Source organism: Musca domestica, unplaced genomic scaffold (assembly GCF_030504385.1).
Source record: "Musca domestica strain aabys unplaced genomic scaffold, Musca_domestica.polishedcontigs.V.1.1 2, whole genome shotgun sequence".
NCBI classification, from domain to species: domain Eukaryota; kingdom Metazoa; phylum Arthropoda; class Insecta; order Diptera; family Muscidae; genus Musca; species Musca domestica.
In genome coordinates this window covers 6881156-6894871 of record NW_026712249.1, presented here as the reverse complement: position 1 = coordinate 6894871, position 13716 = coordinate 6881156, and the positions used below count along the sequence as shown (strand labels likewise).

Here is a 13716-nt window from a genome sequence, read left to right as displayed (position 1 = left end):
GATTTGTGGCCCTATAGTATTGGATGGTTATAAAATTTTTTTGGAAGACCATATTCTGTTGCAATCAAGTATTGTCATACAAATACGTAAGAATTTACAAAATTCTCCATCCATCCATCTTCAGTTCTAAATACGTGGATTTTTAAATATTGTTTCAAAGACCAACTTCAAACTTCGATTCTTTAAAACCCACTTTAGCAACAAATTCCTAGTTTTATTTTTATTTTTTGATTTCAAAAAAAAAAAAAAAAAAACACTTTCAGATCAAAATACCAGCTATATGGCTACATAATTTGATACGGCCACAGCGTGCCTAGTCAAGGTAACGGTCTCTTTGGACCAAATCCGTTTCAGGACATTAGGAGTCGATCTATCGATGTCCGTCCGTCCGTCTGTCTGTCTGTCTGGCTGGTGCGCACGGTAACTCTCGAAGGGAGTATCCGATTTGGTCCAAACTTGTTACATCGTAATATTATTGTCAAACTTTGATGGAGTTCGGAGATGGACAATATCGGTCCACTCCCTCTGATACCTCTCACAAAAAATGTCAAAAATTTTAAAGAAAATATTTTTTGCGCAGAAAGAGAAAGGATAATGCGATTTTGCTCCAACGTTGCGAATTATAATATTTTCATCAGTGCTATCTCAGGTGCGAAAATGGACAATATCAACCCAAGTTTGAATAATTACAACTCTTATAAAATGTGAGGTAAGAGTCCGATTGTCTTCAAATTTCACACATCTTAATATTTATATTAACCCAAGTTCTGGTGTGAAGATGGAATATATCAGTTTACTCCTTTTGGTACCTCCCTCACAAAAAGTCAAAATTTTGAATATTTTTGAAGCTCATAAAACACGAAATAATTATCCGATTCCATTCAGACTTGGTTCATCATATTTCCATAAACACAAGATTAGTTATAAAGATGGTAGAGATCGCACCATTTCTTCTGGTACCTCACCCACAAAGGGTCAAATGTTTTGAATACCAAAAAAACGATCATAAAATCCAAAATAAGCACCCGGTTCTCTTAAAATTACACACATGACAATGTTTTTATTAACCCAAGATCTGATGTGAAGAAAGAATATATCACTTTACTTCTTTTGGTACCTCCCTCACAAAAAGTCAAAATTTTGAATATTTTTGAAGCTCATAAAACACGAAATAATTATCCGATTCCATTCAGACTTGGTTCATCATATTTCCATCAACACAAGATTTGTTATAAATATGGCTGATATTGGACTATTCCTTCTGGTACCTCCCCCACAAAGGGTCAACGTTTTGAATACCAAAAACCGATCATAAAATCCAAAATAAGCATCCGATTCTCCTCAAATTACACACATGACAATGTTTTTATTAACCCACGATCTGGGGTGAAGATGGAATATTTCCGTCCACTCCTTCTGGTACCTCCCACACAAAGGGTCAACATTTTGAATATTTTTGAAGCTCATAAAACACGAAATCAACATCCGATTCCATTCAGACTTGGTACATCTCAATATTTACATAAACACAACATCTGTTATCTGTTGTTAAGATAATATACATCTGCCAACCCCTTCTGGTACCTCACCAACAAAGGGTTACCATTTCCAATACTTATAAAAGTCATAACTTGCGAAACAATTCGAAGAGTCTTTACAACTTGCTATATCTAAATATTTCTCTTCAACAGAAATCTGATATGAAAATGTAATTTATCGGATTTTATGATTTCGCATAAAATTCGATATAAATGTTCGATTTCCTTGTAATTTTGTCCATACCAATATTTTTATCTGTATTAGATGAAGTATGAAAACAGCACCTCACTCATATATCCACATTTTCCAAAAATTTGCACATATTTCATATAAAATATAGGAAGTAATCGATATAGTCCAAATCTGGCACGTTGTAATATTTTTTTAGTCTCAGGCCGGATACGAATTGGATAATATAGTTGGCCAATATTATCCAATTCGTATCCGGCCTAAGACTGATTAAATATTACAACGTGCCAGATTTGGACTATATCGACTACTTCCTATATTTTATAGGAGACATGTGCAAACCTCCCCCATAAAGGGTCAAAAGTTTAAATAATCATAACTGGGTGTATACATCTGTTGGGAAAACCGACTGATACTATTTTATTTGTTCTAACCTTTTTCGAATCTCAAATTCAGTTCTCAAAGTCAGGTTTGGATTTTATTTATTTCATTGTTTTTTTAATTACATTTGAGATTTTTCTTGAATTTTAAGAAAATTATAATCCAATAACTGGACTACTCCAACTATAAACAAGTTTATACGCTCCAATGTAGAATGTGACTTTATTGCCTATTAGTAATGGAAAATTAGTTTTATTAACATTTAAAAAAACAAATTTTAATACTCATTTATAGAGCCAGACTTTGTTGTGTTAGTATCTAACAAGAAAACCGCAACAACCGCAAGAAAAACTAATCCATTACAGGTTTCTATTCTTCTGGAAACAAAACAAAGCAAAAAACGTTTCCAATGTAAAATCAAATTTAATGACCTAATTTGCAGTAGATAATCGGATTTGAATGGAAAATTGACACACAATTTTCTGGAAAACAAGGTGTTATTGAAAAACGAAAGTCTATGAGAATGGCTGGCTGAGTCGCTGACTGACTGACGCATGTCTTATGGAAATGATGCTCATGGCAAGGAGGTGTGAAAGAAATTTGTTTTACACCATTAGCAGACAGAAAGCAATCTTCTGATATTGAAACTGAATGGTGGTGTTGTAGGCGCTATCGTGAGTCATCGCGGCGTTGCTTCCAAAAAAACCAAATTTAATTGTTAAAAGTCAAAAACTACTCAAACACACCGACAACACAACACACACACACCGTTATGATGGTGGATCCACATTCGAGGTGTGTGTGTGTGTGTGTGTGTGTAATAGTGATAAGGAATAACCGCGAAATATTTTAAATTATGCAAACAACAAATATAGCATTTGTTGTCTTTTATAAAGAATAACAACAAAAATTTAATTAATTGTATATCAGTGAAAAATAAAGAAAAAGAAAAACAACAAATAAAAGTAATTGCAAACAAAATCAAGTCATAACAGCTTGCTAGCTCGCACCTGGATACGCAGCATAGGTATGAATAATGCCAGCGATGGCGGTGACAACAACACACGTACGAAATAAACAAAACAAGTAAATAAGTATGTTTGTAATTTTGTTATTTTTTTGAAGGTTCAACACGCCGCTGGCCAAGCGCGGTATCATAAAATCAGTCAGTCATCTAGAAAAACAACAACAACAGCAACAAGCAATGAACACACATATGTTCATATATCAAAAACTTGTTTAGACTTTTATTTTTAATACCGAATTTATTTACATTGTTGTTGCGGTTGTTTTTTGTGATATTCTATGTATTTATATACCTTGTATGTCCGTCGTTGTATGGGGGGAGCAGCACACCAAGCTTTACTGCTGCTGTCAGACAGTTCCGAATGTACTTGAACTTGAGCGAAGTTTACTTACAATTGTCATGTAAGAAGAAACAAGTTGAGGTTGGGGTGTCCGACAGAAATGAATACTATATAAGGATCACGTGAAATGTAAACACAAGTCAACGTTCAAGGGAGATGTTTCCTAATTTCTGGTGTGTGGAATACAAAAGGTCTAATCTCAATGGAAAGTGAAATTACTACAGTCTTTCAAATAATGTGAAACTCTTTGACAAAATTATGACAATTCCAACCAGTAAAGAGAACTGAAAAGTCGGGCGGGGTTGACTATACGATACCCTACAACACTATGCATATTTAGTAAAGAATTTATTTGATATTTGGCTTTAGAGCAGAAACCTTTGGTTTCAGGGGAACTTATATATTTTAGGAATATCCAATTCTGAATCGACTTTTTTCTAAATTTGATGGAGACTTTTTAAACAACATTGCTATAGAGTAGCTGATATTACTTCGAGATTATACTAATAAAATAAATATTCCACCAAATGGATTTTAGATTTGTTCGAATTGGTCACCTTTGGTACGAATTATGGCCTTCAAACCGTCACACGCTGCCCGAATGTTGCTCTGTGGTATTTTGGCCCATTCCCGGTGAAGCGCTTGCTTGAGTTGATCGACACTTTGGTATTTTTTAGTGCCAACCTTGCTTCCAAAATACTCCAGACACAATAGTCCAACTGATTGGTAACCAATGATTTTGGTGGCCATTGTGCGCTGGAAATGAAGCGAGGAACCTCATTTTGTAACCATTCTTAGGTGGCGCGTGTTGAGTGCGATGAAGCTGAGTCCTGTTGGAATGTCCAACGTCTGTGGCCAAAATGCTTGCGTGCCCAAGGCTTTAATACACCCTCCAGAATATTTTCGCGATAATATTCGGCATTTATTCTGATGCCACGGCCGATTAATACGAGCGGAGAGCGATCATAGGCTGTTATGGCGGCCCACACCATCACCATGGCAGGCGCTAGAGTTCTCGTGGCCATCCGAAGGTGCACATTTTAAGCTGACCTCTGTGTTTTTTGACAAACTGCTGGACAACGAATGTTGTTTCATCGGAGAAAACCAAATTCGGTAGTTCGCCACTTTCGGCCAAGCGAAGTAACTCTTTAGCTCTTTTGAGTCTATTTTCTTTCTGTTGCGGTGTATTTCAATGGTTTTACCCCGAGCTCATTTTTCAATATTTACCGAATGGAACGTTGCGATATGTTCAGCTCACGAGCCATTTTTCGGCCACTGCTTCTTTACTTTTCGAAGCATTTCTGCTGATGTTGCTGTTTTCTTCCGTTCACTTCGTTGAAGTCGGGCTACGCTACCAGTATCTCGGTAACGAGCGATGGTACGAGACACAAAAGATTTATTCACATTTAAATGCTGAAGTGCTCTGACGATAGCCTCTTGTGGTTTTCCAAATATAAAAAAATCACCCTATCACGCTTGAATTCCATCACGAATAACTTTTTTTCTGGTAAATTCTGACCCAAATGCTTTTGTACGCTTGTAAATAATATAATGAGCTGTCACTGAAATAATTTTAACAGCTTTCGGACGAGTGGCTTAGAAATGACAACAGTCTGAATTTGGTTGCAGTTTTATCATCTCACCCTGTATATATATGGAGCTATAGCTATATCTAAACCGATTTTTACCAAATTTGATGTACTTGCTTCTAGACTGAACTCGGTCGGATGTACCAAAATTTAGTTCATTTGGACCGATATTGGCCATTTGGTGCACAATTAACCCGAAATCGTTTGAAGACATATATGGGAGCTATATCCAAATCTGAACTGATCTTGACAAAATTTGATACACTTATTCCAGAGCTGTATCTGATATGCGGTACCAGATATCATCCCTTTGGAGTGAATATTACGAATGTGAGGGACTTAAACACCAAATCGGATGAAAAATATATATGGAAGCTATTGCTATATCACGTATCACGTACTTGCTTCCAGACTGAATTCGGTGGGATGTATCAAAATCCAGGTCATTTGCATTGATATTGGCCATTTGGTTCACAATTATCCCGAAATCGATTGGAGATATATATGTGAGCTCTATTTAAATTTGAACCGATTCTCTCCAACTTCAATAAGGTTCGTTCTTGGGTCAAACAAATATTGTTTGGAAATTTTTATCTCAATCGGATAATAAATGCGACCTGCATTTTTTTCACGAAAATACATAGAGAGACTGACGGACTGACCTACATAAATGGACTCAGGTGATTCTATGACGATCTTCAAAGTAACTATGAGTCTATCTCTTCCTTCTCCGTTTTACAAACAAATGCACAAGGACATAATACCCTTACCCACCATGTAATGTAGGGTATAAAAACCGAATTAGTAAAAATTCCAACGGGAATGTAAAAAATCGAACATATTTCAAACAAATTGGGGAGAGTCAGGAAATGGTTAGTTTATTTATAGGAAATACTTTGGTAATCTTCTTTTGGTACATCTCCGTTCAAACTTTGTACGGTATAATTTGTGGTTTCCGCTCAGTTTGTATGTCATTTATGACATTTCAATCTCCTTGGTCGGACAGATACCAGACATAGTATGTTCATAGAAGATTTAATCTGCATAGAAATATTGTGATATCGAATTATGAAGAATATCGTTCTTATTGTTACACTGAACTTATGTGGGCAAGTTAAATGTTTAAATTTTGATATTACATCTTAAATCTAAATCTTAGACTTTCCTCCAAATTGTAGATCTAAGAAAATACTCGAGCTGCTTTTTTTTTAAATCTAGTCCTACAAACTCATGCAAAAATCAATAATATTTGCCTTCTATCTATAAAAATACAGAACAGCTCAAAACAACATAGGTATATTAGGTGTGTATGTATGTATGGATGTTTAACGACCAACGACAACAACTTTCTGAATAGTGAAGCTTTTGGGGAAAAAACACAAAATTTTGTAGACAATAAAAAAATATTGCTGAAAAAGCAAACAAACGGAACAGATATAGGTGCACATACACATTTACTTTGTTTGCTTCATTATTCCATAGAACTCTCTTATGGCACAATTGAATTGAAAATAGAAAATAAAAACGGTTATTATTATTAAAATGTCAAACATCTCCCCACTTCCCCTTTATTTTGCATAACAACTTGCAATTGCATTAACCCTATGACACTAAACTAAGATCATTAAGAAGAGAATATTCGTCAAAATAAATAAAAAGATGCAAAATTTAGAGATCGTGACAAAAATTCTACTTAATTTAAAGCAAATAAGTAAAATATTTTCTTTCCAGTGCTTCAAGGGTTAATAGATCTACGCTTATGTGTTCGATGACAAGCCGTCGACTTTCACCTCTTATTAACGTCAGTCTTCCTGGCTCCCATCTGGTTAAATATTATCAGCATTAGACAAATTAAAAATAGAAAAATATGAAAAAAAAGTTTTGTGAATTGGTTTCTTATTTGTTGGTGATAGAATAAGTTGAGGTAATGTTTTTCTTGATTATACCCTACAATACAATGGAGGTAGTCTCAAATATTTAGGGGTTGAAATGGACCAAAAACAGAAATTTTTTATTGATTTTGCAGTTGCTCTACAGGTCACAATTATAGACCAATCGACTCGAAATTTAGCATGGAGTTAGAGGTTTGGGCAGAAGCCTACCACTTGGGATGGTCATCGGATATTATTTAGCGGGTGAAATTTTCAATTAACCGGAAATATCTTTAATCCTGCCGAAACCAGAAGTGTTCAAATGGACCAAAAAATTAAACTTTTCTGATCTTGCTGTCGCTCTATAGCCAATTTAAAACCAATCGACACGGAATTTTCAATAAGGAGAGAGTTCAGGACAGGGCAGAGGTACAGCATTTTGGATAACCACTGGATTATATTTAGCGGTAAAATGGACCGCAACTTTCGTGTGAAATTGCAGCTCTACTTCCTCTATATCTTCAAAAAGTTAACAGTGAGTCAAAATTTAAATATTTGTCTGAACCAACCTAGTCAGCGGATGCAATGAGGATCCAACTTGTTCCCTGTTTCTCAGCAACGCGAAAAATGTTGCGAAATAATTTAGGTAAAAATGATAAATCGGATATAAGCATTAAAGCCGAACAACCGACAGCAATGCAGAATTTTAATTTTTGGAAGAGGGTTAGACGAAGATTCACTTTTTATTCCCTCAGCCATATGACTACAGAGGGTATATATCATTTGAAAATAGTAGTTTTCGAATTCATTCAAATTTTGCACATATCAATATATTTATCTGTATTAGATGAAGTATGAAAATGGAATACTTTGGTCTGCGACATCTGTTACCTCATACATATTTCTACATTTTCCAAAAATTTGTACATATCTCACATAAAGTACAGAAAGTAGTTGATATAGTCCAAATCTGGCACGTTGTTGAATATTGGCCAACTGCTTCGGAACCTCCCCTATAAAGAGTCGACAGTTTGAATAATCATAAGCCAAGGGCGGGGGTATACATCTGTCGGTAAAACCGTCTGATACTATTTTACTTGTTTATAAAAAATTAAGTTTAGCGACGAATCTCATTTTTTGGCTCAAAAGGTAGTTAAGTAGGGAGAATCGACTGCCAATCGCCTCCAGTAAAAAAATTAAGTCTCACTTTGGTGCGGCTTATGGACTGGTGGTACCATTGGTACGTATTTCTTCAGATATACTGTGAATCGTAACGTAACTGTGAATTGTGAACACTACCGTTAGTCCAAAATGCAAAAGCATGGGTTGCATAACATGTGCCACACCGCACCATTTGAGGCGCAGACTCGGTCAACATGTTCATGAAATAATCTTCAAACATTAAATTATATGGACCCCACTATCAATTCAAATAAAGGACCAGCAGAACTTTACTTCATTTGTATACCCTTAGAGAGGGTATATATCATCATCATCGAAATAACGTTTTTAGAGCCTAGGTCTTTTGGACGAAGTCCGTTTCAAGGCATTTGGAGTCGATCTTGCGATGTCCGTCCGTTTGTCTGTTTGACTACTGCGCACGATAGCTCTCGAAGGAAGTAGCGGATTTGGTCAAAACTTGGTACATCGTAATATTATTCCACTGGTTAGAAGAACGGATTGAACAGACCACTTTTTCTAGTACCTCACCCACAAAGAGTCAACATTTGCAATTTAAAACACGAAATGAGCATCCGATTACTTTCAAACCCGGCATAGCTTAATACTCCTATCAACACAAGATGTGTTGTGAAGATGGACAATATTGGAATATTCCTTCTGGTATCTTTAGACCATGGATACTTATGAAGGCGCTTGACATATATGAAGTGGTTGTTTCCGGATCTGTCAGGGCAAAATTGTGTTACATGTTAGTCCAAGTCTTTTGGCTTACAGCATTGGATAGTAACCCCATTGGGGAAATTAATTTAAATGTGTGACCAGAGGCTCAAATAAAGATTTCATGCAAGGGTATATAAAAAGTTCGGTCCAGCAGAACTTTACTTCATTTTTACATGTAAAGAAACTTTTGAAACTGTCCATGTGTAGATGTTTTTAGTGCACCTAGAAGCCATTCGTACGTAAATAATCCAGGTTAGTATTTTGTTGGTAATACTGAAATTTTTTCTTTAGATCGTGGAACCTTATGAAGGCTCTTGACAACTGAAGAATTGTTCTTGGCTCCGTTAAGGCAAAATTTTGTTGACTAAAATTGTCCAAGTCTTTCGGCTTACTGCTTTGGACAGTGGAACCATTGGGGGAAATTAATTAAAATGCCTGTCCACAGGTTTTGCAAGACATTGGAGACGCCAGAACTCAGCTTGTAATTCTTTTAAATAATTTTATAAATTATTTTTAAATGATTAGAACATGTGTTGCTAAATCTACTCACCTGACCAACGAACTCCTAAAATTGATGTGATTTTTCGTTAAGTTACCAACAATTTATAAAGTTTCGCTTACAAAATCTTGAGGCTGTAACTTCTTCACGTACATGTAAAGCAATATCTAAAATCACGTCACGTTCTTAACAAAAATTTGGACAGAATCGATTACATCTACATGAGGTAGTTGGGGAATTATAGCCTACAACAATTGTCTTTGCGCAGTTTCTTATTTTCTGTAATAATTTTCTTCACAACTTCGATGTTATGATGTTGTTGGTGATGTCACATTTGCCCCCATCCCAAAACAACGTTCACACACAGATGACCTTCCGTTTGATGTCAATTCTCAAAGAAACGAAAAAAACATTCAATTTTAAACGGCCAATAACAAATGGACAAACAAACCTGAAGTAGTAGATCAGACGCACTTGAATTTCTGTTGTTTTGTTGTTGCTGTTTCCATTGATTCATGCACTCATTCATTCATTAGCTGGCTACCAGTTGATTTCTAATGTTCATATTTTTCGTTTTATTTTGTTCCACAACACACAACCGACTGACCGCCACCGGGCACGTTTTAGATTTATAAAATTCAATTGGGGAATTAACCATGCAATCGATAGATTCATGGAATACTGAGTACCTAATAGGCATCAAGCAACCAAATCATCTATCTTGAGAGGCAAGCAACAGGTCGTTGGATCGCAAAGGCGGCGGTTGTGGCGGCGGTCGTTGTCATTATTGTTTGTTAATTGCCAATGGATAACAAGTAATTTATGTGAATTCTCATACACAAATTTTCCTCTCAAAAGGCAGAGGGGCAACAACAAAAACAATGCCGTGCTGTGCCATGCAGCAGCCCTTTTTCATTCCGACAAACAGAACAAAAACAATTTGCACAAATCAAGCACACACGAACACAGAGTTGCACCAATAACCACAATTAACGGTAGTAGCTTCAAAAAGTCACTCTGATGAGAGAGTCAAAACAAATGAATGAGGGCAAAGATGACAGATGACAGGCCGATGATAACAGGCGGATAGGTATCTGTTAATTATTGTTAATAAAATTTGAAATTGTTTTCTTTGCTTGCAAGGAAACTTGTCAGATGCCAGCCATTGATTCATAACAACAACTATGGCAGTAAATATTGACCATATACAGAGATAAAAAAGAAACATTAACCGGAGAACAGCGTCCATCAGTTTCATGTCTCAAAACAACAACTAGACAGATCTACAAACATGTGCACAAACACACGTACCAAAACGACGACAGCGAATTGAAGAGAGAGTACAAAAAAAAACACACCAGAGAGTGGCAAACACAACGACGTTAGAAAAAAAAACACAAAACATTGTCAAGGAAGGTTTAATTTTGTGGGAATCAATCTTTCGAACAATTATTCACTGTATTTATTTTCTTATATTGCCTTTCTATTGCATTGTTCTATGATGCGCACTTTTTACCTTCCACCTGACGACGACGACAGACAGACACACTGACACTCTCTCACTCACAAGACCGAAAAGGGGAAAAACAAACAAAAATATTACTAATAACACAAATATTTTTTTCAGTTGTTGTGGAGCTTGACAATTATTGTTGGCCCCAGCAAAACGCAACGCGTGTCATCAACTATTTGGTAGATTGTTTCCGATTTAAAGCTATATTTTTGATTGCACTACCGATTTGCATTTGGGGTTTTTGGTCACTTTTTTCTTTTGCTTAGATTATACAAGTTGCCAGCCAGCATTTCTTTGCACCATCCCATCAATCTTTACTCATTTTGCTGCTCACTTTTTCACATTTGAACTTGCATTTCACTTGACAAAATTTCGCAAAATTTTTATTTGCTGACTTACGAGATTTTTTCTTAATTTTTTTTAGATTTAATCGACACTTTTTAGCAATACATTTTATCACACCGTGGGGTTTGCTTGTCGTTGCTTTTGTGTGCACAGAGATGTGGATTATATTCGGGGTAATTGCTTTTTAAAAATTAAAATTATTGTAAAACTTTATTTGCTCGTTAAAAATTTGTGTAAAAAATACGTAAAATTATGCCGTTGCCCACCAAAAAACTACGACGATTGAATGAAAAAATGAAAATGCAAATGTCAAAAGCAGCAGAAGTAGAATTTCAAATGAAGGGCTATATAGTTCCACTTTTCGATTAGTTGTCCTAATCGAAAAGTTGAATATCGAAGTTTACTTTTTGTGGAAAATCGAAAAGTTGACTGTCATTAAAAAGGAGATAACCCCCTAACCAATGTCGTACAAGTGTTAGGTTCCCAAAATCAGAGATGGAAACTTATTTTCTATGAGATTTGGATTATATTCGAGATAATTGCTTTTTAAAAATTGAAATTATTGTAAAACTTTATTTGCTCGTTAAAAAATTCTGCAAAAAATACGTAAAATTATGCCGTTGCCCAACAAAAACTACGACGATTAAAACGACTAAATGATGATTGAACGACGATTCACTTTTCGTTGACTTGACAATAATGCATAATCAGCTGTCTTGGAAGGGGCATACTTAGGCCATGCTATCTGTCGATAAATCCATAAACACCATAAACAGTTTGTTTTCGCCAGTGCCTCTTTTGCGATAACAGGGGTCACCATGTGTGGGCGAGGTTGACAGCTGGAAAGGAGAGGCTATGTAATCGCATCACTTAACCATAAAACCCCCATCTAAAAATATGATGGTTAAAAAGTAAAAAATGCAATGAAATATAACGCAAAGATTAGTAAGAACCCAAGGAACGCTTATTGTCATGATTGTGTTTGATTAATGCCAGTTTAACAAAAATTTAATTTAACGTCAAAATGCAATTATTGTAATTATTGTGATTGAATTAAAAAAATGTTCTCCGATATCATTCATAAAGGGAAAATCGGTTATCGTAGTTTGACAGACATGGTAGAAATTGGAGGGGTACTCTGTTGTTTACGAATGACAATGACTCGGGTTACTCTGTTGTTTACGGAATGAGACGTGAGAAAATTGAACATCTTTACTAAAGAGCGCGGAACTAGTTGCTACTATCGTTTTTTTTTGCAATAGGAATGTGTACTAAATTGTACTATTTTTTGATATCATAAAGAAAGAAGTAGTAAGGTGCTTACATACCTGTAGGTTCTGGAACAGAGTAATTATTTATGAGATTGTCCTGATGGAAATTAACGGCATGTCTATGGTTATCGAAGGAGCTAATATATGGTTTGTTCCAGAACTCTAAGAATTTAAAAGTTTTTGCTACGATAACTGATTTTCCCTTTATAATATCAAATAATATTGCAAAAATAGTAGATTCTTGCAGGTACTGGAACATAGCAAATATCATCTTTAATATATTTGAATGTAAAATTTTGCTTGAATATTAGTTGCCTGCCAGTGTGGTTTATCAAATCTGTAGTATTAAGCAATGATAAACATTTTCTTGGCTGCTGCCGTTTGTTTTGAACTATTTATTATAGGTCTGATCCAGAACCGCATTAATGTAACAGTTTTTACTACGATAACTGATTTTTCCTTTTTGATATCGGAGAAAATTGCAAAACTAGTAGATTCTCGCAGGTACTGGAACAGAGAATATATTTTCCATTCGTGTCTACATGTGGTCAGTTTCAGAACTTCAAGAATGTAAATGTTTTTGCTACGATAATCAATTTTCCTTTTATGATATCGAAAAAATATCAAAAATAGTAGATTCTTGCAGGTTCTGGAACTAATTAATTATTTTAACAACGTTCATCGTTCATACACAAATCAGAGATGGGAAACGAATTTCAATGAAGTAAAATTTGACAACATAACCTACGAAAAACTCAGGATGGATATGCTCATATAAAATGACTTTACCTTCTTAATTTTACCATGACGTGTCTATTTCATTTAAGAAATTTCGATTATTTATTAGTTTGAAATGTCAAAACTTCTTGCTGTTTTTAAAAAATTGTGTGCAGTGGTTGTGTGTGTATAGTAGTAGTAAAATACGGCTGGTACGACGACTGGAACAACTTATTAAAACCCCTGACTAATGTCGTACTGGTGTTAAATCCCCACAATCAGAGATGGGAACTTATTTTCTATGAACTTTAATTTTACAGGATAAACCACCTTATGACTTTGTTAATTCTATTATGGCAATCACTTTAGTAGTTTATTACATGATAAATGTTCATTAGTAATTCCTATTTAAAGATGCATTTTTTAAATATAGTCATTATTTTATTTTAAAGATTTTGGATTTTAGAAAAATCGGTAATAAATAAATAAAAATGCTTGAAATATAACATTTTAAACTATCGATTTTATTCATT

At 35.1% G+C, this 13716-nt stretch overlaps 1 protein-coding gene across 10 annotated transcripts in view; it reads right to left on the bottom strand.

The window, feature by feature from the left end:
* LOC101897090 (stromal interaction molecule homolog) overlaps positions 1-11501 on the bottom strand; it is a 33880-nt gene extending 22379 nt beyond the window's left edge. Inside the window, exons 1-2 of one of the 10 annotated variants that reach the window (XM_059121742.1) lie at positions 9789-10065; positions 9389-9728 (exon numbers count right to left, since the gene is read on the bottom strand). The gene's annotated coding sequence lies outside the window, so the exon portion shown is untranslated. Of the gene's footprint in view, positions 1-9388; positions 9729-9788; positions 10066-11249 lie in introns of those variants that run through there. The other 9 variants (XM_059121741.1, XM_059121740.1, XM_059121743.1 and 6 more) reach the window with 9 other exon arrangements.
* Positions 11502-13716: the final 2215 nt, after the last annotated feature.